This window comes from Tubulanus polymorphus, chromosome 4 (assembly GCF_964204645.1).
Source record: "Tubulanus polymorphus chromosome 4, tnTubPoly1.2, whole genome shotgun sequence".
Taxonomy (NCBI): Eukaryota; Metazoa; Nemertea; class Palaeonemertea; order Tubulaniformes; family Tubulanidae; genus Tubulanus; species Tubulanus polymorphus.
This window is the reverse complement of record NC_134028.1, coordinates 7543517-7569268: the sequence shown is the minus strand read 5'-3', so window position 1 is coordinate 7569268 and position 25752 is coordinate 7543517. Positions and strand designations below refer to the sequence as shown.

General features: G+C 39.8%; 1 protein-coding gene across 1 annotated transcript in view; it reads left to right on the top strand.

Moving 5' to 3' along the window:
* The first annotated feature begins 4298 nt into the window (after positions 1-4298).
* The window catches only part of LOC141903736 (allatostatin-A receptor-like), a 149060-nt gene continuing 127606 nt past the window's right edge, over positions 4299-25752 (top strand). The window contains exon 1 of the mRNA XM_074791998.1: positions 4299-4315. The gene's annotated coding sequence lies outside the window, so the exon portion shown is untranslated. The remainder of the gene's footprint in view (positions 4316-25752) is intronic.

Genomic DNA, 25752 nt, shown 5'->3' with positions numbered 1-25752 from the left:
GAACTTTCGACTTTGTAACTCGAAATTCCGACTTACAACAAGAAAGCATATGGCTGCAAATCTTTTCCGTACATACATTAGTCATATAACAACATGGTCTTGAAACTTTAATGAATGTTAAGTCGTTCCGTAGACGGGTCTGGTAGAATGGTCGGTCTGGTCGGCGGTCGAATTTATCGAATTTTTTATTTTGATCGAAGTACATATTTGGAAATTTCGATTCCGGTTAATTTAAACAATTTTCCAACCAATCTAAACCGGCAAGCGACTCTTGAAAATGGTTTTTATTATAAAACCGAAAATTCGGGATTTTAATAAATTTTGATAGTTTCGATTTTTTAACTTTTTCGATCCTGTGATTGTGGGACTTATATTCTACTCGTCTCTCGCGATTCATTGCGTATTTTTACCACGTTATTCTGATTGGGGTTGATTTTGTCGACTGCCTAATTCAATACATCGTATTAGTTTAACTGTTTTGTTTTTTTTCATGGGATTTTGAAATGTCTTAGTAAGTCAAAATTTCGAGTTTATAAGTCGAAATTTTGGCTTAGGAACAAAACCATATGGTCGCAATGCTCTTCCGTAGGTACGTAAGTCATATAAACAACACGATCTTGAAACTTTAATGAATGTCAAGTCGTACTGTGACGGATCTGGATTTTCGTTATGTTATTCACACATTTTAATGTACTTTTTCTGTGGTATTTTGTCTGGGGCAACTAAAGAGCATCCAGGTATTCGCGGGGAGTGATTGTTTCGTGCGCGCATGTACACGCATATAAAACATAACCTTTGATTTTAGCGATAAGTCCCGTAATCAAATTATCCACCAGCGACGCGAGGCTACTTTATTGTTCAACAAAGAAAAACAGCGGAGACATTACTCCTTGCGAAACACTGGCGGAATATATGATCGACAAAAACGCGACGCAGTGGCATAGGTTGAAAGAGGGTTCTGTCTGGTTTCTGATTATATTTCCTAGAATCGTATCAGTTTTCCGCTTGGCTTTCAGGACGAAGATTCAATATCAATCGAAAACTTCGAGCAAGCTAGGTCGTGTTGTTTGCTGCGTACGATCGGTCCGACTTCAACCGAAGCCACATAAAATACACTCGGTGCCCGATCGAGGTACGTACCTAGTGTACGTGATGTCATATTGTTCGTTTAGCCGTAATTGTTGGTGATTTATTATAAAATATATTATTCCCTGAAGCCAAGATGCAAAGCTTTCGAATGATACCAAATTTGTCTATCTGGTATCGCTTTTGAGCGGAACTTCATTGCCAGAGCACTTTTTGTTCTTTGGCGCCCATCTGTGATCACTAACGAATTTTTGGGTTCTGTCGTATAAATCTCGCATTTGCTTCACCGGAATGATGACGTCATCGCGATGAAAAAGCAGAGAGTTTCACGATCGCCTCCTGAATCTATATTAGTCTCAGGTCGATTAAGAATAGTGGCTGATTAGGGCAGTAACGTAAACTTCCTGATATGCAAATGAGGGAGCCGGAACGCCAAAATGAAAAAAACGTCGTATTTCCTTGAAAAATCCGAGTTTTCATACTTAATGATTAAGACATCACTCACTGTGAAACTGGTGCCAGATGAATAAAGATCCTATACATTAAGTCATTCTAATCATACGATTTAGCCATAACGATAACAGCCATCAAAAAGTAGATAAAAATCTTATATCTATAATGATTTCAAGATCTTTATTCTGGATTATTGTGGATACACGGATTTCTATTGTGCTTCAACTTAAAACAGTCCAAGACATAACACATCAACAAGGTTTTAACTGTGATAGCATTGAAATTCAAACGGTACCATGATATTACCAGACATGGTCTGAACATATTCATGTATATGTATATATAAATATCGCCAAGTCGGGAAGAACTCGATTAATATTTCAGTCCGATGTATATCAACTTGAAATTTATCCCCGGCGTTTTAACCGAGTCCATGCATCGCAAATCTTGCGAGTTATACTCGGGCGTCTTTCGACGCATGTGCACGTCGCTATACGAGATTATACCATCGTTTGAGGAGATGTCTAATCCAGATAGCGTTCTCAGCGGATTACGGAAAATTTGTGCACGGTCGATTTGTCTTAACGTTAAATCCATATCAGATCATTTATTACACTCGAGATATTGCGGGTAATGGATTGTCTTAACGTTTAATACACGTGTATTTCCATCGAATTAAAGATGCCCGTCGCGGCACTGGTCTACCCGATTTGAATCCGCGGCTCATGGAATAGACGATTAGAGTTGATCAGTTGTTAATTAGTCTTATTTGCGATCTTTAGAAGGATATATATATATATATATATATATATATATATATATATATATATATATATATATATATATATATATATATATATATATATATATATATATATATATATATATATATATATATATATATATATATATATATATATACATCATTCCTGAAACAATAACGCAGTTTTCTGTGATATCTTATGGGTCTACCGGTGTTGCTGATAGTCGCATCTGTTTCTGAAGGTCCATACAAAGTATAATCTCCAGGTTTTGTACATCATCTTTTGAAGACTTCAGTTCAGCTGATAGAGAGGCCATACGTTTATCGGCACTTTTTAGATTTGCTAATAAAGTTTTGTTTTCGGCAACTATTTTATACATCCATTCTGCCACTACCAAATTCAGCTGATTTTGTAAGTTCATCCAGTGCAGCATCATGTTTCGTGATCGTATTGTGTAGGTTGCTGCACCATTTTTCGTACTTATCTTGCCTGGCATCTATTTTCATAACAGTTGTTTGCACTTGTGCGGACTTCCAACAAACTACTAACCTGGGTCCGGTTTGAAAGACCTACCAGTTCCACAGTTGTGAGTTAGAGTTAACTCTGAGTCAAAGTTAGTTCGTTTTCAATGAGTTAACTCAGAGTCAAGTCTTAACTCGGAACTGTGGGACTGGACCCTAGATCCAGTTCCACATATGTGAGCTAGAGTTAACTCTAAATGAAAAAGACCAGTTAATTTTCAATGGGTTAACTCTGAATCAAATTTCAACTCACAACTGTGGAACAGGGTCCTCGTTTTAATTTAAACAAAAGCTAAATAATCCTTTGTTTGCGGATTCTCCATTGAATCAGGGGAATTTGAAGAAAGGTTTTTAGGTTCCCGAATTGATATTTCTACTAAGTCTACAAATGATATGTTTCATAATAAAGCTGATTTAAGAAGTGCGGACTTCCAACAAACTACTAACCTGCCGCTATAAACTGAATTATAGATAATGCTGGTCCTTGGAGATTTCACTGTAGAATTAGGCCTTATATATGCCACTCTCATTAGCCCTTGATCTCTTCGGAATTGATAATATACACAATATTGTTTGCACATCGGGAATCGAGACTTATAGACTTGGGGGTAATAGTCACTCCTTTATCGGAAAAAAATATATCTTCTGGTTACGAGCGTAGAACTAATGCGCAGCCTATCATATATATAGCAATGATAACAGTAGGAATTAATACATAACGTTTGGACAATCAGCACAGATCATCAGGGCACGTTGCTGGAAATAGATAAACACTCTCTCTCTCTTTCAGTCAACAGAGCAACTTGTCTACTAAATAAAACATTAACTCAGCAAAAACATCTAGATAATTTCCTGCTTATCGCAAGGGCAGATTGTTCAGTGATTTCGTCGGAAATCTATGGGGAATTTCGACGACTGGGTCGTATATGACAAGTCGAATTCTTTCGTTATTTCAATGAAAAAAAAAATGGAAATCAAACCGTCTCAGAAATGAATGGGAAAATGTCGAAATAGAATAATTTTGAATTCCGAAAGCATAGTATATGAGTATACAGTGATGATCTGAAGGTTTTCGAATGCTCGGGTATTTCTATGCTTCAATACGTTTAAGTTAGTTTGGATAACGCGGTTACAGATTATTTCCATCGTGACCAAGAAGCGTAAGCTTTGAGGGCATACTCTCTCCGAGCAGCCGTGCTTGTTTCAAAGATCAATTCGTTAAATGATCTCTCGAACCCAGACACCACACGTTGAATGAGGGAAATCCAGTAGACCGGACGTTCGGATACACGACACCCCGGATGTCGCTCATTACACAGACATACATATCGATCGATAGAGAGCAATATAGATGAACTTATATGTTTATTGCGGCTCGTCGATTTCACCGGACCCGAACGAAAACACTGATAGTGACATAAATTCTTATTGGCTTACTATGTATCCTAACCATTACAAACTCCCTCCCCATTGATGTGCGAACTGCTACAGGTATGTACTAAATTTATGATCAACTAGCTTTAGAATGAAAATGCCAGCCAATTCTAAACCACCTATGTTTTTTCACATCGACTGCTAGCATGACTGACTGACTGCAATATGTTAGTTATTTTTTTTCGATATTCTTTACCCCTCCAGCATAACCTCGAAAATGCAAGGCTGTGAGACAGGCCCCACAGGAATTTTGGAACATTGCCCTTTGTGACAATGTCATATCCCATGGAACTGCCTTTTCGGGTTCCCCTGCCCCCCCCCCCCCCGCCAAAAATTAATTGAAGCCCGAATGAGAAAGCGGAAAAAAAACGTGGAGGCTTTTTTTCAAAGGCGTCCGAATCTATCCCGGGTTTGACAAGTAAAATCCCACAGTTTTATAGATAAATTCCGAAACTGTCAATACAATAAACGCTTTTATATTAACTGTGGGTTTATACTTGTTGACTATACTGAGATTCATATCAGTCTACCAGTCCTTCTGGACTTTTTATTAATTACATGGCGTGAAGTATTGAAATGTGCGCGTAGTTTCAATTATGTCACACTACACTTATTTATTTTGACCGCCGATTGTAATAACAGATGCTCATTTTTCTTTTTGAATCGGCCAGTATTCAGCTGTGCCAATACGATCCTTGCATGTTCATTAGTGCATTTTGAATCGATTTTTGCGAATATGAAGTACCAATTTCTCATGCGTGCGGCAAATGTGTTCATTTTATCAGTCGCATTATTTTCATCGACGAATCGTGCGGAGAAATAACGAATTGAAAATGTTCTCAATCTATTCATCTTCGAAACCGATAGAAATATTTGAATGTGTTTTCATTTCCGCTCGTATTATAATCCTCCATGGACAAAAAAACGAATTTATGATATATTAAAAATATTTTTTTTTTACACCATCAATACGATCATTTTGATAAGGATTACGATGAAATGTAGATCGGAAGTTTAATCGTATCATTTAATCATATCTCCTTTGATGTGCTACGTTGCCAGTTTCTGTGTAAGCGTGGTGTGTAAGAGAGTGTACAAGGCTGGCGTGAAAATCGTATAAACCTAGAATCATTATTGATGATAAGGAGATTTATGAAATTCATTTGTAAGTCAAAAAGGGTTCCAATCTTTCCCGCGTGGTGTTAAGTGATCTATAGATGAACAGAACTGCTTTTTTTGTTATCTATACCATCCTCCACAAATCGATATCTATAACCGATGCGGTGGCTACGATTTACTTATAAACCGGCCGGGGATGTACCGTCAAACCGCTGCGGAAGATGCTGAGATAGGCCAATGTTCCTTATAGATATATATACATATGTAAGATGATCGAGATATAAATAATCCATTATAGATAACAGATTGGAATTGATCTGTCGATACAATCTCTGGTGTTAGTAAATCGGTAAAATGTACGTGTTGGCCATTAAACGATAGCAAAATCTGAACATCTATTGCATTACACATGTATATACCATACGTTAGATGTACCAGATAACCAAGCGAACGGAACTTCGTGTAATGCATATGAACCGAACTTCCATCTCACCACGTATTCAATTAAGCTGTGTGCAATCTGCCAAGTTTGGAAAGTCTGCCAGTAACGATTTGTTCATGATGATCGTAGAAACATAATATTCACGTACGCGTCGCGCTAGGGAACGTTTTGAAAACGTAGCGGCTGCCGACATGGTCAAACAAGAGAATAATAGATAACAGCATTTCAATCGGAAGCTAGATTTCTCTGAAAAAGTAAACCATTACGTTGTTCAATATTTCGCAGTACTGCGTTGCAGATTTGGTAAGGGTTTTCTGATGCTTCGTAAATGCCTTTTTATCAACTTGATTTCCATGAATTACGTTCGAGCCCATGACTTACATTCTAACTACGATATAAGTTGAGTCATCCTCAGATAAGGTTCGGATCCTAGTAATTGGCACATTGTTGCATTAACTTAATAAATGAGTGATATCATAGAAAAGATAATTATCAGCCGAGTTCATCGATATTTTTACTTTGTTTCTATCTTAATCAAATCCAGAGATATGAACGAAATGAAAAAATTAAACCGGAGAAAAATAGGGACAAAAAATTCAACAATGCGGACCCGGCGGGTACCCAAAAATGGCGCCTGGAAACTGTAAAAAGGCTTATTGTAGTCCAGTGCAGAAAACGTTAAGTGCTTCATTGGAGCTGTATTTCGATTTATATATCTCTGAAGATTATTTCATGATCCAAAAATTCTAGTGCGGAATGTCTGTTCATAAAAAAATGACGTCTTGAAATGACCGCGTCCGGGTATTTTCTTCATAAGATTACTACTTTTATTGGTCCGTCATTCGTTACGGTTGTTCACAATTAGATACGCCGATGACCAGTCGGTTGTGGACAAATGTTTCAGCGCGTGTAAACACGCGAGCAACGAAGGCAATAACTGAAAAACGTAAAGCTCCCCACACAAAGCTCTCATCTGAGGCGATTGAGGCCGCTTTGATGTACAATGTAGCATCGAGATTGACTAGACATTCCTGAAATATCATCAACCACGCCTCGTTGGACACGCTGAGGACATTCTCGACGATAAAAAGCTATATTACCCTCATCTCCGATGGGTAATATGGAAGTAACTTATGGAATCTTGCACTGTGAATGACACCGCGGAGGGCATATTACAAAGCTCGCGCAGCCATGAACTTCTTTTCACGTGACCGACGCCATATTGACGGTAAACTCGATGCGAAATTTACAAGATCCGCGAAATTTCTAGATAATGATATTCTCTAACGGTATCTGTACGGCAAGTTTGCAACACTGACGACCAAACTAAAAGTTCGGTAAATTCGACCACCGATAACCCAACTATATATGTACTTCAACAAAATCAAACCCGTTGTTTCGTTTCCGGCAGGCATGGCGGGTTTGTAAGGGACACCAAATCATATAAGGTCAAATCTCTATGATCAAAAAGAGGGACGATCGCTTCTTTTAAGATTAAAAAGAAGAACTATGATCACGCTGTAGATTGTGCACTGGAACGAGGCTTTATTCCAAAATGGCGAAAACCAGTCTTCATTGAATCGGACATACCGTCACATGCAGTACCAATATGAGCATCGCCCAATCTTATCTGATGTCTTGAATGTGAATAATGTGATTTGACATTTGAAAAATACTAATCATTGCCTTTAATTAAAGTGATGTTCACTTTTCTAGCTTTAATTTAAACCCCGGAAAAGCGATCATTAGTTGAAACTCGATCATAGACTCATCGCGTTTTTCTGAGATCCTCATCAAGCTCATCGGACATAAATTCACTCATAAATATGGAACTACAGAAAGGGGTAGCCATAGATGTGTAACTTTTGTATGAGCAGGTTTTGCCGACTGTCTGTACCTGCCTAACCTGTCTTTCGTTGCTTGCCAGAGGCAACAACATTTCTGCTCGAACGTCCGTTACCTAGGTAACTGGCGCCAATTTTGTCATAACCGTTATGCCATTTCATCGGTTACTGGCTAATCATGAACCATATTGACATGATTCGCTGGCGGGCCTGCTCGTTCGAAAAAGAGTCACTTATAATATTGAAGATAATGACTCGCTCAGAAAAAGAGGTTCACTTCCCGACCAATGTCCGATGATAATAATCGCGCCAGGCAGTTTAGGTGTTTTCACATAAGGGGTGATTCGTAGATACATCAAAAACATCGACAACTTGGCGGAAACACGTCATTTCGACCGTAATGTCAGCGTTTAGAATTAAGGAAAACACAAACAGCTTGATGAAACAAAATGAAGCATAACAATTTGTCATACAAACGAGAAATTCCAAAATGAAAATGAAATCTCTTTCAAAAAACCCTTTAGGGTATTTCATCTGATAGATTGCTCAACGTCGCATTATGCCTTTCGATGAATATATGTATGATGAATTTATTCTCTTGTCAATACGCGCAATCGCGCGCGATTCATTTGTGTTCTGTTTTAAGCTTTTCGAGAATCCCTCGAGTTTGCGCTAAGAATTTCTCACCGTTCCCCGCGAGTCTTCCGGAAAGCGAACATTCCCGAATCCGTCGGGCGTTCGAATTAGAGACACCGAATAATATCTTATACACGCGTGTGTTCGAGATAGAATCCCCCGACGATGCCGATAATGCAGCGACTACCGCAGTTCGCGGAAAAAAAGACCGCGTATACACAAATAATACATTGTGCGAAAGCACACGCACGAATTGTCTTAATTCCGGTAGGTTGAATTTGCCGAGGAAGCTCTTACCTGTTTGCGATTGTTTTGAAGCAAAAAAGTAAAGAGGACGAGGCGATGTATTGAAACTGTCTGCGTACTCTGTATAATTCTAAGCTGCTGTATATCTAGAGCAAGGATTCGACAGTTAAATCGAAGATTTCGAATATCAAATCGGAATATCATCAGAGGCCAATTTAAACTGAACGCGAGCGTCACATCCCTTTTGAATTGGCTTTTTAAAGTTATTATTCATCCAATTCTGGATGAACGTGAAGGTTAACGATTTCTGTTTTCGACAGGTGACTTCCTGGTTCATTTATTCGGGTTCATCTGAACCATATAGACTTATTTTAACTGGGTGATATAGATAACTTACTGGAACACGATGGAGAATAATGTCATCAGAGAGGAAACCCCAGTTGGTTAGAGAACTAGAAGAAAGCTCCAGTAAGTTACGTAAGCTATATGCAGTGAAAATATGTCTAAGGTTCAACTATAGATGATTTCCGATGCCGGAACGAGAAATAAATTCCGGTCGACCATCGATTTTTCTATCCAGACAATTTGGAAAAAAAACATTCTCCCGGCTGACTACCGTACGTTTTAGCGTCTCAGAAAAGGACGACGTTTCGCGGTGAGCGTACGCGTACGGCAAAATAGAGCGATACACCAGCATCAGCCGTAGCCGAGCAAATACGGATTTCCAGGATGATATTGCGTGATGATATCAGCTTAATTAAAACGTGCAGAATCCGCAAAACCAATTCCATTCAAATGCCGCGAGATATTTTCACGATCGTATATCTGTCATTTTTGTGACGGGTTGGACGTTTACCCTTCGATCGCTTTCTCGTCTGGTTATATCACCCCAAAATGAGACGCAGTGCCTGGGAGACATCTGTTTTGTTTTTCCCATGTGAGAATGGTGGCGAAAATGCGTATTTTTTGTCTCAGTGTTGTCGATCGCTTATATCGAAAACAGGTACACGGAATTCAAAAATATCTGCCAAGCAAAGATTACATGTTTTTTTTAATGGTTAGGACACGTGTCGCCATCACCTGTCTGTCTGGACTCTAGACCGTTGTTGATCCATGGTCCTACCGAAACATCGCACCCAACATATCAACAAAGCGCACCGTCGAGATGTGTCAATAACCCAATACCTTTTGACTGATAAAATATGGCGTTCTTGCATACAATAGCCGTGTTCGTACCATCCCCCCGGCAAGGATTCGTACCTGATGGCATCGCTAGACTCGGCCACGGCACGATACCCTGCCACACTAAACCGGGTGCGCAGGTACATGTGCAGCTTAAAGCCAATCAGATCCCGTTTTATTTCAGCCCGGGGTTTCCATTTATAGTATATCTGTGAAATTTCCCTCAGCGATTACAACGAGCAATCTGATTGGTGCCGCAAGTTTTCTTGCGGCAAACCTGCGCGTGTACTTGCGCATCCGGTCTAGTGTGGCAGGTTTCGTACCGTTGCTGAGTCTAGCGATGCTATCAGGTTCGAATTCATGTCGGGGCCGAGGATGTGACCCTTCCGTTTACTCAGTCGAATGAAAACAGGAAAAATCAACATTGCAGCGTGCAGGATCACTCTTTACCCTGCGCGTAAACAATAGTCTATACGTCCATGCTCTTATGGAGTTCTTCACTCACAGTTTTTTCATAGTTCTCTGGATGATGCAATAGTAAATTGACCGAACGACCCAGACGCCACAGAGTCGATTAGCTTAGCCATGACCGAGCGTGTCAAGAAACGAACAGCGGACCGAGGAGATCGAGTTGACTCGCTTTACCAGACAAACCCGGCTAATGGATCTCAGGGTGACCAGTAAATAATGGAATTTGGGATTCGAACCAGCTTGTAACAACATGTCCGTATATATATATGAATACAAACTCAGTTCCTTGGGCAACATGTGCCTCTAACGTTTGGATTGATCTGGATACTGTTTGTGGACGTCAAGCTGTTTCAGCTATTAAATGAAATGCGGCGTGGCCAGTGAATTTAATTTGTAGCTCTATATGGATTCTGCGTGTACGTACATATATAGCGTCCTTCTGAAATGCCATTGCGCTCGTCGCACGCTCAGTAATTATCGTACAAAGTCTGCTCGTGTCAACTGTAATCAGCTTGAGAAATTAATTTTCATACAGCTTCTCGTCAGAAAAGCGTCGACGTCATGTCGAGAAATGGCATATTATAACTGATGTTTTGTTGTAGTTCCCATTTGCATCTTTCATATAGATTTTTGTGGCGTTATACGTTCTCTCGTGATCTATCGTTGAATTCTGCACGTTTTTTTTTTAAATCTTTACATAGGGATTGACCTTGTTATTTATTTGATTGATAGATTTCGAATGATTTTTCGGTTTGTTGTTACTTATAAACCCGCCACACCTGCCGGGAGAAAAGCAAGGTTTTGATTTTGATATTTAGAAATCGAAGTACAGATATAGTCGTGTGACAGGCGGTCGAGTTTAGAGAGTTTTTTGTTTATCGGTTCCGGTTCATTCAAACAATCGTCCAAACAGTCTGAACCGGCAAGAGACTGATTGGGTTCAAAATTCTGAACGTTTTTAACGTTGGCTTACAGGGGAATTAAAAACAAAGATAACATACAACGATATTCGACGTTGAAACTATCGAAAATCGGAGAAATTAATAAGTATATAGTACCGAGGCAGGTCTTCTGGCAAAACAATTATAATTTGATGATAATTTATTCCACCTGCCAAAATAATTATAATTTGATGATAATTTATTCCACAATAGATTAAAGCATGCCATAAAGATATACAAACATATAGAAGTGTGGGATATTCCAGTATGATGTGGAGCTTTCTCTTTCTTAAGATGTTGCTTTGATATAGAGTGGAGCTTTTAAATGATGTTGCTTTACCGTCAGTAGGCTTCATCGGCGGATATCATTACACTCATCTAAAAAAAAAATACAAACCGCTATTATATCACCTTCGGCGTGGATTAATAGGACCACAATTTGACCACTCATAGCGAAACTTTCTTCGTATATCGAGATAAACTCAAATCATCTAAACGGCCTTGGTCTCGATCTTCATCGGCTCATTATGTCTCAGCAGCGACAGCCTTGCATGTCAGCGAGACCTAGATTGATGGAGGAAATCTCTGAATTCGTTTCCGTCTTTACGAAACGTCGTTTACTACGGACTGATTTACAGTCGCCGGACGAAGCGTGATGTAATTTTAGCTAATTTAGTTATTTCGCTTGTTTCCTGGTCTGTCCCGCGCTTTATTGGATCTTTCAACATAAACCTTTGCGTGCGCTTACACTTCGGCGCGGTCTGCGCCTGGTTTTTTCCCCTGCATTTTCGATCGTGTGTTATGCAATGTGTGCGAGCGGTGTTCTTCGTTCACGCATCGTGCGCTTCTACGCATGGCTTTAATAATCCGTCCGTACTCATAAAGCAATCTATTTGCGCGGCGAAACAATTTCTGCAGACGAAGAAATCTAATGATTTTTAGGGTTATCCGTCATCAGCGCGTACACAAATATCACGACTTACATTATATTACTACTTTATATAACGATTATTGATAATTTCAGAAATTTCATATAATACGTCGTCGTTTCGGACGGGAATTCTGTACGCGCTTTTCGGATGTGTAGAAATCATACATAGAAATAGTTCGATCAATCAAGTAAGGGATAATTAAGAATTTCCACTCTGTCACTTGCCCGCTCGGCTGGTTCTGGCAGGGCTGCCAGGAAATTAAAACGAACGAGAGAACACAAAAAGATTGCGCCGTGCGATGTCGTTCGGTTCGTGTTTATATCGTCGAAACCGAAAAATGTCACGAGTTTTGTTTGCTGAAACCCGCGGCATTTGAATTTTGTTTATTCTGCCTCTATACCGAGGTCGTCTAGTCTAGGTCGTTGTCCATCCATTTCATGTATAAAGAAATACATATATAAGAAATATAAGAATATATAAGAAAATATTTGAAATAAATGCAAAAATTAGAATTCAGATTTAGAGAGAGTGATTTTTCGAGGACGTAGAGGATGGAAGAGTAGCCCATTTTGTTGACTGAAATAATTTTCAACAGAGTCAGAGTTTCATATTAATTTCGGATGTGACAAATTCATCCGAGAAAGGTCGAAATATTTCCCTCGCTTTTGGCGAACAAGTCCATTTTTCCAAAGTCTCCTAAGTTTTTTCGAATTTATGTCATCTTTGAAATTTCAGAAACTAAATGTGAATCGAAGCAGCTATTCCATTTATCAGTTTTTCAACTTGTTTCCGATATTTAAAAGAAATGGAAATAAAGTTATTATCGTATATTGTATTAGTTTCGCTATCGGTTGTATCAGAATACAGAACCAGAAGCTCGTGCGTCAAATAAAATAGTTAACCTTTAAAGTACTTAATTCCCTCAACCCACTGAGCTCCGTGCAGGGCATTATAGGCGGGTTTGATGTTTCTTTTTCCCAATGAGAGACTAAAGATGAACCTTCGACCCAGAAGGTTTGAACCCATAAACCTGGATTGACGAGACCAGTGGCTCGGCCCCTGCGCCTCTCCAAATTACTGCTCGACTCCAGAAAGCAATCAGAATTATATCGAAGTCTTTGAAAATGAGTTTTTTTTTCTAAACAGCTAGTCAACATTGATGGAAGTTTCTACATGAATCAGAGACTTGCAGTGCTGGCGTAATGCACGTTGGTCACGATCCATATTTTGCGTTGTAATCAAACCAATCACGGTATGGATCTACCTGAGAAAGTCGGTTCATTGCGATATCAACACTTTTCAGCGAGCGAAATAGAAATTCAAACGGTGGAAGCGAAATACGTTTATTCGTTCATGAATTGTTCATTATTCTGGGAAGTTATCGCATTTCCGAAGATAATGAGGCCTTTGACTTTCGAACAACGGCGCTTTCATTTTATCAGCTTCACTCAACAGAAAAGTGTTTAGGCGCGTTTGGTATACTTCGTGAAATTTAGCAATGTTTGATGTCGGACGAAAGTGTCTCCCGTATATTGATCGGAGAAAATGTCATCTCCGACAGTCATTTGCGGGGAAGCGCGGCAAAGCCTTAGGAATGTTGCGAATCTACGTGCGCGTTCATTACGGGGATCGGTAAAATTCAGTTCAAATTGCCCCGAAGGAATTCATTTCGTGTCCCTAGTTTTGAAAAGGCTGCTAATGTGTCGTCGATAAAACTTGCGGTGTAATAATAACTACGGAACAAGTTTTTTGTCCTTCCAAATTTCCACATCTTTTGCGCTATCAGCGCCCGCGGCAGTTTCGGAGAATCGCGCGAGAATTCCACGTATTAGAATTTGGGCTATGACCTTGAAAGGGTTAACGTAGTGATCCGTCTAGTTTTCGACAATCGATCATCGGCAAACGATATACGACCTCCGGTTGGCGGAATGTCGAACGGAAGTGAAGTCATTTTGAACGGTACAGCGCCCCGTTCTCTCGATGCAAAGGAAACGATAGGAAAATCACGCAGGGTGAACTCGTGACTTGAGTCGTAAGTCCAGCCCGATACTACGCAGGGCACTAGCCGTGTATAGTTAACAGAGTGATTATCTCGAAGCGAATGTTGAAGCGAAGAGCTGGCGAACAATCAACACAGTTTATAGTGAGATTGATGACATTCTAGGTTCGTTAGTCACCTAATAAAAAGAAATGACTGTATGGCTAAATCGTGACTTTGATTCAACCCATCTCTCAAGAGTTATTAGTCGTGTTACTGACAGAATCGCTAAACTTTTGCTACTACTTTTTTATGTCTACAAATAGAATTCCAATACTTCTACATTGATGAGAAAACTTACTTCCACGAACTCTATTTTGCGATTTCAAAACTTTCTTTTAGAACATATCCGGCGAAAAAAAGGTTGGCCTACTTTATTCTTGATGCTCCTAAAACTTGTTACTTGTTGACTGGAGACCATATTGAGCAACAATATCCATTCACGGTCCCTTATACGCTCATGATTTCCAGGCCAACCATGGTCCTTAAAATTTTAGAATAGGGATTGATCCCGTTATTTTTCGATTGGTAGATATCGTTTGACTTGCTTTTGTTTAGTGCCCCTTACGAACACACCACACCTGCCGGGTGCGAAAAAGGGGTTTGATTTTGATATTGGAAATCGGAAATCGAAGTACACAGATATAGTTGTGTGATCGGCGGTTCGAATTTACAGAATTTTTTGTTTAAATCAAAGTACATAATTGGAAATATCGATATGGTTTTAATTCCTGGCATTTGACTCTTAGCTAAGCGTTGCAAGCAGGTCTGTTTTTCCATGCCCTGCTTTTCAACTTGACCAGTGTCTGACGTATTTCCATGAGACTCAACGTTTAAGTCAGTCACATCCTAGACCCTTCTCAGAGGGTTTGATAACGCTCTTTTTAGAGTTTGGGGTTGATAGCGATCTCTTTAGGGCATATACCCGACACGGGTCGTAATCGAACGATCCTCGTTCCTGGATATAATAATAACGCTCGTCGTTCCTGCTGCTTGCGTCCGATGTTCGAAAGCGATGTTTTTATACGACGTTCAATGTAATTTTCTAGTTGAAATTGCAACTAAAATCGAATCTGTCTGTCATATATAATCTCGAATAAAGGATGAAGAACACCCATTAAACAAACCGAGCCCGTATCATAGACATCTTCAACGAGAAACTCGATAACCGTAGCCCTGTAATACGTAGTACTTGTCTTTTATGCGAGACAGTAAACGCGTTAGAAAAAAGCGTATGTTTACATTTATCGGACAAAGAGCTGGAGAAAAGAAGAATTTTAGTCAGGGGTGTGGATGTAGAGTCTGATTTAGGGAGGGGTGTCACCCCAAAATAGAGCGTATCATATCATTAGAAGAGCACCCAGTATATATATCGGAAAACAATACTTTATTTTTGGAATTACACAGAACAAGCTTATGAATTTAAACTTTTTAAGTATCAGTTAATATTCCATAGTTAGTATTTTTCATTTTCCCTTAAAATTTCAGGGCAACTTGAAATTTAGCGCCCCTGCACACTCCCTTGAATCCGCCCCTGTTAAAAGTAAAGTTGAAAAAATTCGAAACATAACACCTAAAGGTAAAATTGAGTTAATTCAATTTACTGCCAAAACGTTTGTTCATCGCGACAATGATTTAAGCAATTTCACAAATAATGACCGCCGGCAAGGCGAAACTAATTCCCCGAATTCAAACACTGACGATTTAGAATATTTTACGCAAACACGAACGAGACAATGTAAATATGACGTCACATACGACATTCAATTGCGTAAATCTTTTAATGAAGCGCCTCGGAACACAATTTCCTCTTTCTTCTCGTGGTTCTTGAAAATTCGCTTGACGGGAAATCGAATATTAGGAAAAGTTTCGAATTTCTTAGTTTAACCTCGTATAATTGACTGAAGTTCTACACGAAACAAGAAACTAACTTGAAATTTTATCGACGCTTTGAAAAATAACATATATAATGCTTGATATTGTCGACAATAAATAGCAAGATATGAATAATATAAAGGCTCGATAAAGTCATTTTGAAGTTGAATATATCGACAATTGTATTGAATTTATCGACAACCAGGCCTCAGACTATCGTTCCAAAATCTTCTATATCCTATAGTTAAGACAAGAAATACGAGCCTTAAATTTAAACGTAAGCGTAAATCAATGGGAAATCCTGCTGATGGCTGCTAGGCCACAATCTTAGCTACACTTTGATGTGGTTTTCGCCCCACATAACCAACCTAACGTTTGAAATAAACCTTTAGAAAGGAATCCCAGCGCAGGTATGGCAGTACATCCGAGCCGAATATCGAAGTGAATCCCCGCCGTGTTTGGTACCCTTACACCAAGCAGAAAAAGTCCTGGGAATCATCATCAATCCATCTCTCAGGAGCAATGGTTCATACATTCGACGCCTATCCCATTTGCAGAATTTGGCAATATTTACAGGGTACCTACTTTCATTCCGGGTACTATTTTTGGGGTCCGGCCTTACGCATCATGAAGCTACTAACCTAATTGTAGTCTGGTGTCACCAGCCTAACCAGGCTAGCCCCCAATATTGATGACGTAATATACATAATTGTAACGATTTTATGGCGTCAAAAGTTTTTAACGGGTTGAACGTGTATCAACATTTTGAATTACGCGATCTTAGAGTTTTTTTACACCGTTTGAGCAAGGCGATATTCCGTGGTCTGTGACGTAGGCCGGTAATGATTCGGCGGCGTTTGGTGGTGGCAATTTTCTTCGAATATTCAATTTCAACACGACGCGTTGATTAGTTCTCGGTGGCGTTGTTGTTGTAATCTCGTTACAAATTTAACGAGTCGTCGCTTGAATTTATTTCACACAATAACCGCGCGCGCGTTTTGCTAATCGACATCAATTAGCGCTGTCGCGAAAAAACACCGCAGCCCTCAGCGTTGCGTTTATTAGCGTGTTAATTGAGGTCTCCCGTCGCTTCCGAGTATAGCGACCGATTTCGGAATATCGGGGCTGGTTTACTGTTCATCTTTATTTTCTCACTTTTCTCGCCATTTCTATACGCAAATCGACGGGTTACGGAGTTTATTATGCACTAAGGTTCATTACGCTTGTATATTGGAAACGGCTGCACCCGCAGGCCGGTTATTTTGCACGAATTTCGCCGTGTAAATATTACGCCGCTCGGCAAGGTTACGGCATCATATTGCTGCTAAATGAGTGCATATTTGACTTATTAAGGAGCATTTTGTATTCATTGGCTGAATTGGTAGATCACGCCACTAGGCTGCTGGTTATTCCTAGAACCAACGCGAAATTCTAGTAAAAAATGTCTCCGGCTACACTGGAAACAGGACTTAGATTTTCACGATCGTGATTGTAGTCGGTTCTGGGTGTTATTTATTAGTTTTCTTAAGATTACAATTACATTAATTATTTAATTACATTAACTATTTTATTAGAAGATAAATGTGGTTGAATAACCACACTAGGCCGTGGAATATATATAATTTGCAATCCCACTGTATACAAAATTGATGTTAAAACTAACTTTATTATTGAAAGTATCATTAAATTTATCAATGAATTGTATCAAAATTCTTATAGATACAACGTTTTGATATCTCATTCGTGCCCGTTGTCAGACATCTGACGAGTGTCGAGTTTTAGATAGAAAAAATAGATCTTGAAATTCAAAATTTTCATTTTCTTCCATAGCGGCCAATTTTCTTTCCGAACATATTGCCGATTTAGCCATTTCTGTCTAAGCCGTCTTCTCTGCCATTAGCCGTCTCCTCTAGACCAAAAAGATCACTTTTGCTGCGATAGAAAACGAGAAAAAAATAAGTGTGATAATTGTCGTTCTAACACGCCAGACTTTGCGATATGAAATGCTGAATACGATTTAGGTGTGATTTTTTTCCGTGTCGCTGAAAAAACTCGAAATGAAAATCTTGCACAAGTACCTTAGATTTTTTAAGGCGTCACTTTGCTTCTGCATCGCGGCTCAAATTTATAATCTCGCTCAAGTTACTTGAATTTTCTTTCGAGGGCATATAATGTTTGAAAATCGAGATCTTAACATAACCGAAGTGCACTAAAGACGATTTATCATTCAAATAATAACGGGAAGCTGGATCTTTCATTGTTTCTTCGCATTTTTCTCGCGCCGCTAAACGACGAGGAAAATACGAATATCGACTACTAATTATAGACTTAGACTGGGTCGTGTGTCTATCGAGCAGGCACGACATCTCTCCAGACCGCTGTCGATGAATGTTCCGCGTCCGATAAAAAAACTCAAGGCCATCCGAATAATCTATCGGTCTCCGATTACACTTCGTCGAGACCCTCTGCGGCTGTTGAGCGCCGAGCATTTGATGTATAAAACGATATCGGCTTGTGATGCGTGGCCGTACTTAAGCGATCTTGGTTTCCTGTAGAGCGAAAAAGAGCGTCTTTCTTGCGCATTGACCGCTGATGCTTATGTTCCGTACGATGTTTAGAGACAGACGGAGAGAGAGCTTGGAGTAATATCGTTCAGAATGATTACTCCAAGGATAGAATAACTAGATCTATAACCGGTGCTTTAACCTGCCAGATATTATGTTCTTATATCTTCGACTTCGTGCGTCCGAGGAGATTTATGGACAATATCGTGATCCATGCGCCTATAAAGGGTTTCACCCGCCGAGAACGAACGCTTCCTTAATAACGATAGATATGCACACTTTTATAAACCATTACACATCGTACAGAAGGTACGGGTTGTATATAGTATTTGATTGAATTGAAAAGAATCCGTATCAATGCGTTCAACTAACTCGAGAAGAGGTATTTAATGCGTAAGCATTTATAGGGCTGTTTCCTGGAAGTTATATCACGGAATTTCAACTGGTTCGCGGTCTGTCCACATCTTAAAAATGTGTCACCATATCGTGTCCACATCTTAAAAATGTGGACACGATATGGTGACACACACTCACGCATCGATAGATTTTTACCGAAAGCGTTTTGAATGAATCGAAATAAATAAGTTAACAAATTCAGGTGCGGATCCAGGGCAAACTTTGACGGGAGCACGAACAAATGAAAAGGGCATATATACCGATAAAGGGCAAGTTAAGTTTCCACGAGGCCAAAACAAGGGTTTGGAAAATTTGAAAATTTCCGTTCATTTTCGCACAATTTCTAGGCACTTGAGGAGACATTTGTTATTTAAGAGAATATAAGCTAAATCTTGCGCTGCGGACTACTGTGATATTAGTTGCGAGGGGAAAAGTACCCTAAAAATATTACCATCGCATTTTCAAAAGGGCACGGTAAAATTGCGACGGGAGCACGTGCTCCTTCGTCTGGATTCGCCCCTGATGAATATAAGTATTATTATTATTATCTTTATTGCTCCATTTTCTTTTACAAAATTTCGAGCACAGACTAGAAAATACATTATTGTCACATGCATACATACATATATACAAATTACAGTTTTAGGGTTCCGGTTTAAATTCGGAGCTTACTACTTAGAGTTGATAAAGCTCGTTTAGTTTCTTCAGAAAAATAGATAAATTACGCAACACAGTCATATCTTTTGAACTAAATAGCTGCGAGAATTTATGAAGATTTGGGTTTTCATAATAATATGCTAATATATATAGTTTACGGAGGTCTTCAAAGAAACTACACTCCAAAACAACATGATACTCGTCACCGATTTTGTTTAGGTTACATCTGGTACAAATTCGTTCTTCTCTCGGTATATTTACGTATCTGCCTGTTTCTATGGGTAAGGCATGGCTCGAGCATCGGAATTTTATCAGTGTCATTCTCAGATTAGGAGTAAGTGAGAGTGAACATGTTTCTACCTAGTACCTACTCCTAAATCCTAAATCACCTGCTAATCGATTAACGTGATGTAGTGAAACAAACGCAACGATTTAGTTCTATTTGACTTACATATACTTGTGAATGAGTTTATTACGAATCGAATTTCGCGTCGGCAAAGGAAAGGAATAATGTGTTAATGACATGCGGTACTTGTCCGGTGTAGTATGACACGCGTTTAGTAATATAGAGACAGTTATCAGATACTCGTCGTATCCGCTCTGGAAAAGTGTCGCGCGCTGAAAACCGATCCACGATTGTTTACCGACGGAATCTTGTTGACAAGGTGGGAGTGATTGCGTGTTTGTACTCGGTGCCCTTTACACCGAGTATTTTCTAAGCGAGAGGTCTTGCGCGTGACGTCATTATAGACTCTTTGACGGACAGTGTTGGGGACTTGTCATACGTAAAAACCAAAGACTGGTCGTTTACAGATTTTGGGGATCTGTCGTATAATTTCCGCCAATTGGAGTCGGTTACGTGAAAAGCACACGTGGCTTTGAGACCTTTATACGACCCGCTAACGAACGAATCTTATAATCCGGTTTAGCTAAACCGGTTCTAACTAAAATTGTAGGATAAATATTTCGCTATGATTCAACGAATACTCAATTGTTTAACCTCCAAACTGAAAGTAAACTCAACTTCGCAAATCCAATCTTAAAAAGGATCCAGGGGCCCAACCTTTTTCACTGATAGACCCATTTTGACTATATCCTAACGAACTTATCTATCAAGGTTTAAAATTCTAAGGGCTACGAATGATAATGGCCCCTGTAAGTCGTTGACTCCAAGGAAGCTGGGACGCTAACGCAACGAGAATAGGGCCTATTTGCATGGATCAGCAAATATGGATTTAATAATGATGAACAGGCATGGCGATATTTGGTGGTTTTTTTAAATGTTCTGTTGTTAGTTTCAAATCAACGTTCTATACACGGATCTAGTTCAACGGTTCTGAGTTAAGATTTGATTTTTTGAGTTAACTCATCGAAAATGAACCAATATTTCAACTGAGAGTTAACTCTAAAACCACGGCTCTTAAACGAAAAATCCATGTTCCAACTCGCACGTGGACCCGGATCCAGATTGCCATGGAAATGGCAAGCACACCAGGAGCAAAACATGGTCATTCACCTGCAGTAGTTTCGTTCAACAAAGATCAAAGTTACGATTTAGTTTAATTTCAATATAATTTACGCTAGATGTCAATTGGTACACCGCAAGGGCCACGTGTTCCTACACATGACAATACAAATTTTCATCACCACAGGCCAACGGAGATTAACATATTTTCGCTGTTTTTCGTTCTACTTCCACCCCCATAGGCTAAGTTTCGCATTCAATCATGCCAAAATAGTTCCTGAAAACCGGATTCGTTTTCTCTCATCTTTGATAGACGATAGCCAACCCTGGCTAGTAAGTGCTTTTGATGTGCGACGCGATATGAGAATTCGCTTCTGTTCGTTTCACGACGATTAGTTTTTAACGGGTTTAATATAAAATCATCTTCGGATGTGAAGATTCCGCGGACGACGCAATCAAATAAGATTTCAGATATTGGCTTCTGAGTTTTTGAAAAACAGAAATTCAATATCTGCGCTCAGCGGAATCGCGAGCGGAGCGCTTCCAAACCCTCGCCTGGTTTAATATTTTGATCTCGCAATAGGCAATTGTCCGTCTCTTTTATTTGTTTGATTGATTGGTCTTGATTTGGTTTTGTGTCTTCAAACCCACCGCACCTGGCCGGATGCGAAAAAGTGGGTTTGATTTTGAAGTCTGAAATCGAAGAACAGATATGTAGCTGTGTGATCGGCGGTCGAATTTAGAGATTTTCTTAAAAGTATTCACCCAGTCCTGTAGTGTGGCTGTCTCCACAGTGATCTCCGTCGCTCTACGATCCTAGTGTACCTGTACATCAGACACTAAAGTTCTTGGTGAAAAAAAAATACATGATTGGAAATACTGGTTTTGGTTTATGTAACTTTAATTTATACTTAATATTTATCTTTTCTATTAATACCCACCTAAATGAACCCTGGTTAATTGACTCACAAGTATTCGTGTATTTCTTCTTCGTTAAACTGTGTTTGTATCTAATCCGTAAAATGCATGAACGCATGTATGTATATGAATCTGCTTTTTGCACTCTGCGGAGCAATAAACTTAAAATGTGTAGTAAACCATTTTAATAGTGGCTAGCCGCCATTTTGAGGGAAGTTTTGTCCTGTATTGTCGGGCCGTTTTTCACCTTTTCTAAAATATATTTGTGGAGCGCGTTTTATCATAATTCATTCGTCCATAGATGGATTTTGACAGCTTTGGCAGCGTGACGTGGTTCAAACCGTACGAATCTCTAGTTTCAGTCAAGTTAAAAATTCATTTCTCAAATTTGCAACAATGCGACAAGAGAATGATATAAAAAACTGTGGCCATTATTTTGCCATAAAAATTCTTCCAATGAACCTGAACTGGCAAACAGCTAATTGTGGTTAATTTTGGGTGCCCGACTTAATAATACATCGATATTAGAAAATAGTTACAAAGATTTAAGATCGTATATCGAGTATTTTTGATATTTCATGGTCGTTTTCCACGTGTAAACAAACCCAAAGTTTTATTTTTTCGTATAGTTTGGTGGCGTGGTTCGATATCAAACTCGTCGTCGGTTTTAGCGTCGGTCTCGTTGATGTAATTATGCTGTTTCAACGCAGCTGCAGCGCGATAACGCCGCTTGCAGAGTCTTGCATCGATACAAAAACCAGCAGCAGCAGCGCGATCTGTCAACGCATTCAAAACTTTCTGTCTTTCATCGTCGGTGACGCGCGCTTTAACGGATTTCGTAAAAACCGACGTCATGTTTGTCACATCAAATAAGCGTTTATCTCTCCTCCGAAATTAGCCCCCGAGACGAACTGACACGTCGAATTTCCCTCGGGGGATCTATACTCTCTCCCTCTCAGCGCAGTGTTGAAGGTTTCCATATTTTTCAGAGCGCGCAGCATTTCACAAAAGAAAAACGCCGTAATTAGAAACGCATAGTTTTTCGCAACTGCGCACGCGCTGCGCGCTCACTCGCTCGCTCGCTCGCTCGCGAATTCAGCTCCGAATTCTCGAATGCCTCGAGAGTGTGCCTACAGTATAGGCGCTCACTTGAACAATTTCATGTTTGATCGCAATAATCTCATGTTGATCAATGACATTTGCAAATTAGATCCAATAACTACGGTTTACTGCCATCGGGAATTAAGATCGGGGATATTAAGACGTTCTATTATCGATTCTTATTCTGCCTATCCTTATTTTGATAAACACAGCCCCGCGGGAGGATTGGCTAAACGACAAACGCAGTTCGAGACTATATGCTCTAAAAACTGACGGACAATTTATGCGAAAACATTCTTTTTTCGATCATGAACCCCAGGGGTAAATCCTTTATTCTGTCAGTGATCAGCGACGGTGTTTATTTTTACTACTGATGACGAAATGGAAGTGTATCGCTGATCGATGATGCTTGTCTTAAGGGATAAACAACGCCTACTGTTTAATCGTCGTATTGTGGACCTATTTTCAATCTGTGTCCATCGTTCTTTTGATGAATTATTCGGCCTCCAGCAGGTGCTGATTTCACAGTCATCTGCTATGAGATATTAGTTCATCAAAGTGTATGAGATCATAAATCGAAGATATCAAGCAACACTAAGCCCTTCTCAGTTCTTACGTAAAACCGTTGCATGATTAGCATTTTAGTTAGTTGGCGAGAAGACCCTCTGCTATAGAATAAGCGCTGTGGGTGAGTGGTTAGAGCCTGGGAAGCCACGGGTCATGACGTGTTCGAGCCCGTGCGTTACACTTAGTGTCCTCGAGGAAGACACTCATCGTCATTGCCTCTCTTCGCCCAAGCGTAAACGAGTACCTGGTCCGATAGGGTGACCCCTGAGCGCCTAGAAGCTGCTCGGATGTTACTTCCCCCAAGGGGGAGGTGACTCATAAAATGGTAGAGTTATAGGCTGGTGGTAATGATACCGATTTAACGGAAAGCGCCGTTGAACATTGTATCACAGTAAAAAGGGAGCTATAAAAATCAAGTTACTATTAGGGGCTTACTATTACTATTAATCAATTAGTCTCAATTTGATTGGGGTCTTTTTCCACCATTTTGATTTCAGTTATTGGGACTCAAAGCCAATCAGCCACGGAAAGGGAATCCTTTGAAAAATAAACATAATTTATAAATTTGCTCGTCATGGATAAATGTGAAAATGTCAGACTCTAGAAATAGAGATATCTCTTGAATTCGCTTCTTGCATGCCGGAAAATGTGTGATAATATACGCGCAAGAAAGCTTTCATAATTCGATACAACTTTTAGAACGGGAGTACGAGGAAATGCCGTGTGAGAATATGATGCAATGCACGATTAAATTTGATTAAACGTCAGACTCTCAGGAAATGCGTGAATTTTACAAAATTGAGCTTTTCAAATATTTCCCATTTCCCTGCGCTCCAATATCGGTGTCTGGCCAATTAGGTGATATATTTCGATATCATCGAATTTAGAGACGAGACAGTGCGAAGAGCATCCTCCCCCGGTAGGGATTCGAACATAAGGGCATCGAGACTGCCACGGTTCGTACTGTGGCCGAGTGTAGCGATGCCATCGGGTTCGAATCCCTGCCGAGGGAGGATGAACGAAGAGAGCCTTCTAAACAGATGGCTTTTCCATAGAATGTACTCTTGATTTCGCAACTTTGAGATGATTTGATTGATTGTTTCACCGAAAATGAATCTTAATATTTCCTTTTCTAACGGAAATTCCGGAGCCGATCTATGTAATAAAGATACGACTCCGCCTGACAGTTTTTTTTCTATATACCATGCAACTAAATGATAGATTACTTTATCCAATTATATTCACATAATATACACATTTAATGCAAGTTCGACGATTTAAGCGGTGTGCAAACACTGTTTAATGAAAATATATGATATTTGATATAATGGGACACGTCTGGATGAAATTGAAACAGACTCGGTCGCAGCGGTTGCGCGCGCGGGAGGCGGCTTTCGTATATATCAAGAGTCATCGAAGTGCGGCACTTATAAACTAATCAGTTAACGCCAGTAGTGTCACTGTAGAGGCATCATATTGACATTACGTGATCGATCGCGATTGATGTTTGATTCGATTGCCGGAAAAACTTGATTTGCGTTATGATTTCTGCATCGATCACCGAACGGAAAACAATATATCACTCACGCGCGATATATATCGAAACGGGACGTTAATTGACAACAGCGCCGAGGTATCACGCGCGCGCGCGTGGGCTGCGCGTCACCCATCGGCGGTCGAGAACAAGAACAAAAAAAACTGATTTTCATATTCGTGGTTATTTATTGACCTCGGTGGATGCGCGCGTTCAAAGAAAGTCGACCGACGCGGATTAATCGGTACAATTCCAGGCGCCGATAAGTCCGCGACGTTAATGCTCTCTTTCAGAAACTTGGGAATTACGACACCGGTCACCGGGTTCGAATCCTGACTATTTCGGCGAATTTATCGTACGCGTAGATAGATCCGCCGCGATGGAGAAATTCACGGCCGTATTATGGAGCGAAAATAATACGTCAACAAGTTGGTAATTAATTTGGCTTCTGGCTATATCACCATCAGCGGCGCCGTTGGTTTTCTCGCACGCCATGTACCCGGCGATGCCGCGATAAAATTCAGGCTTCTTGCTGACCGGAAATTATGAACGTCTCCTAGGAGTTT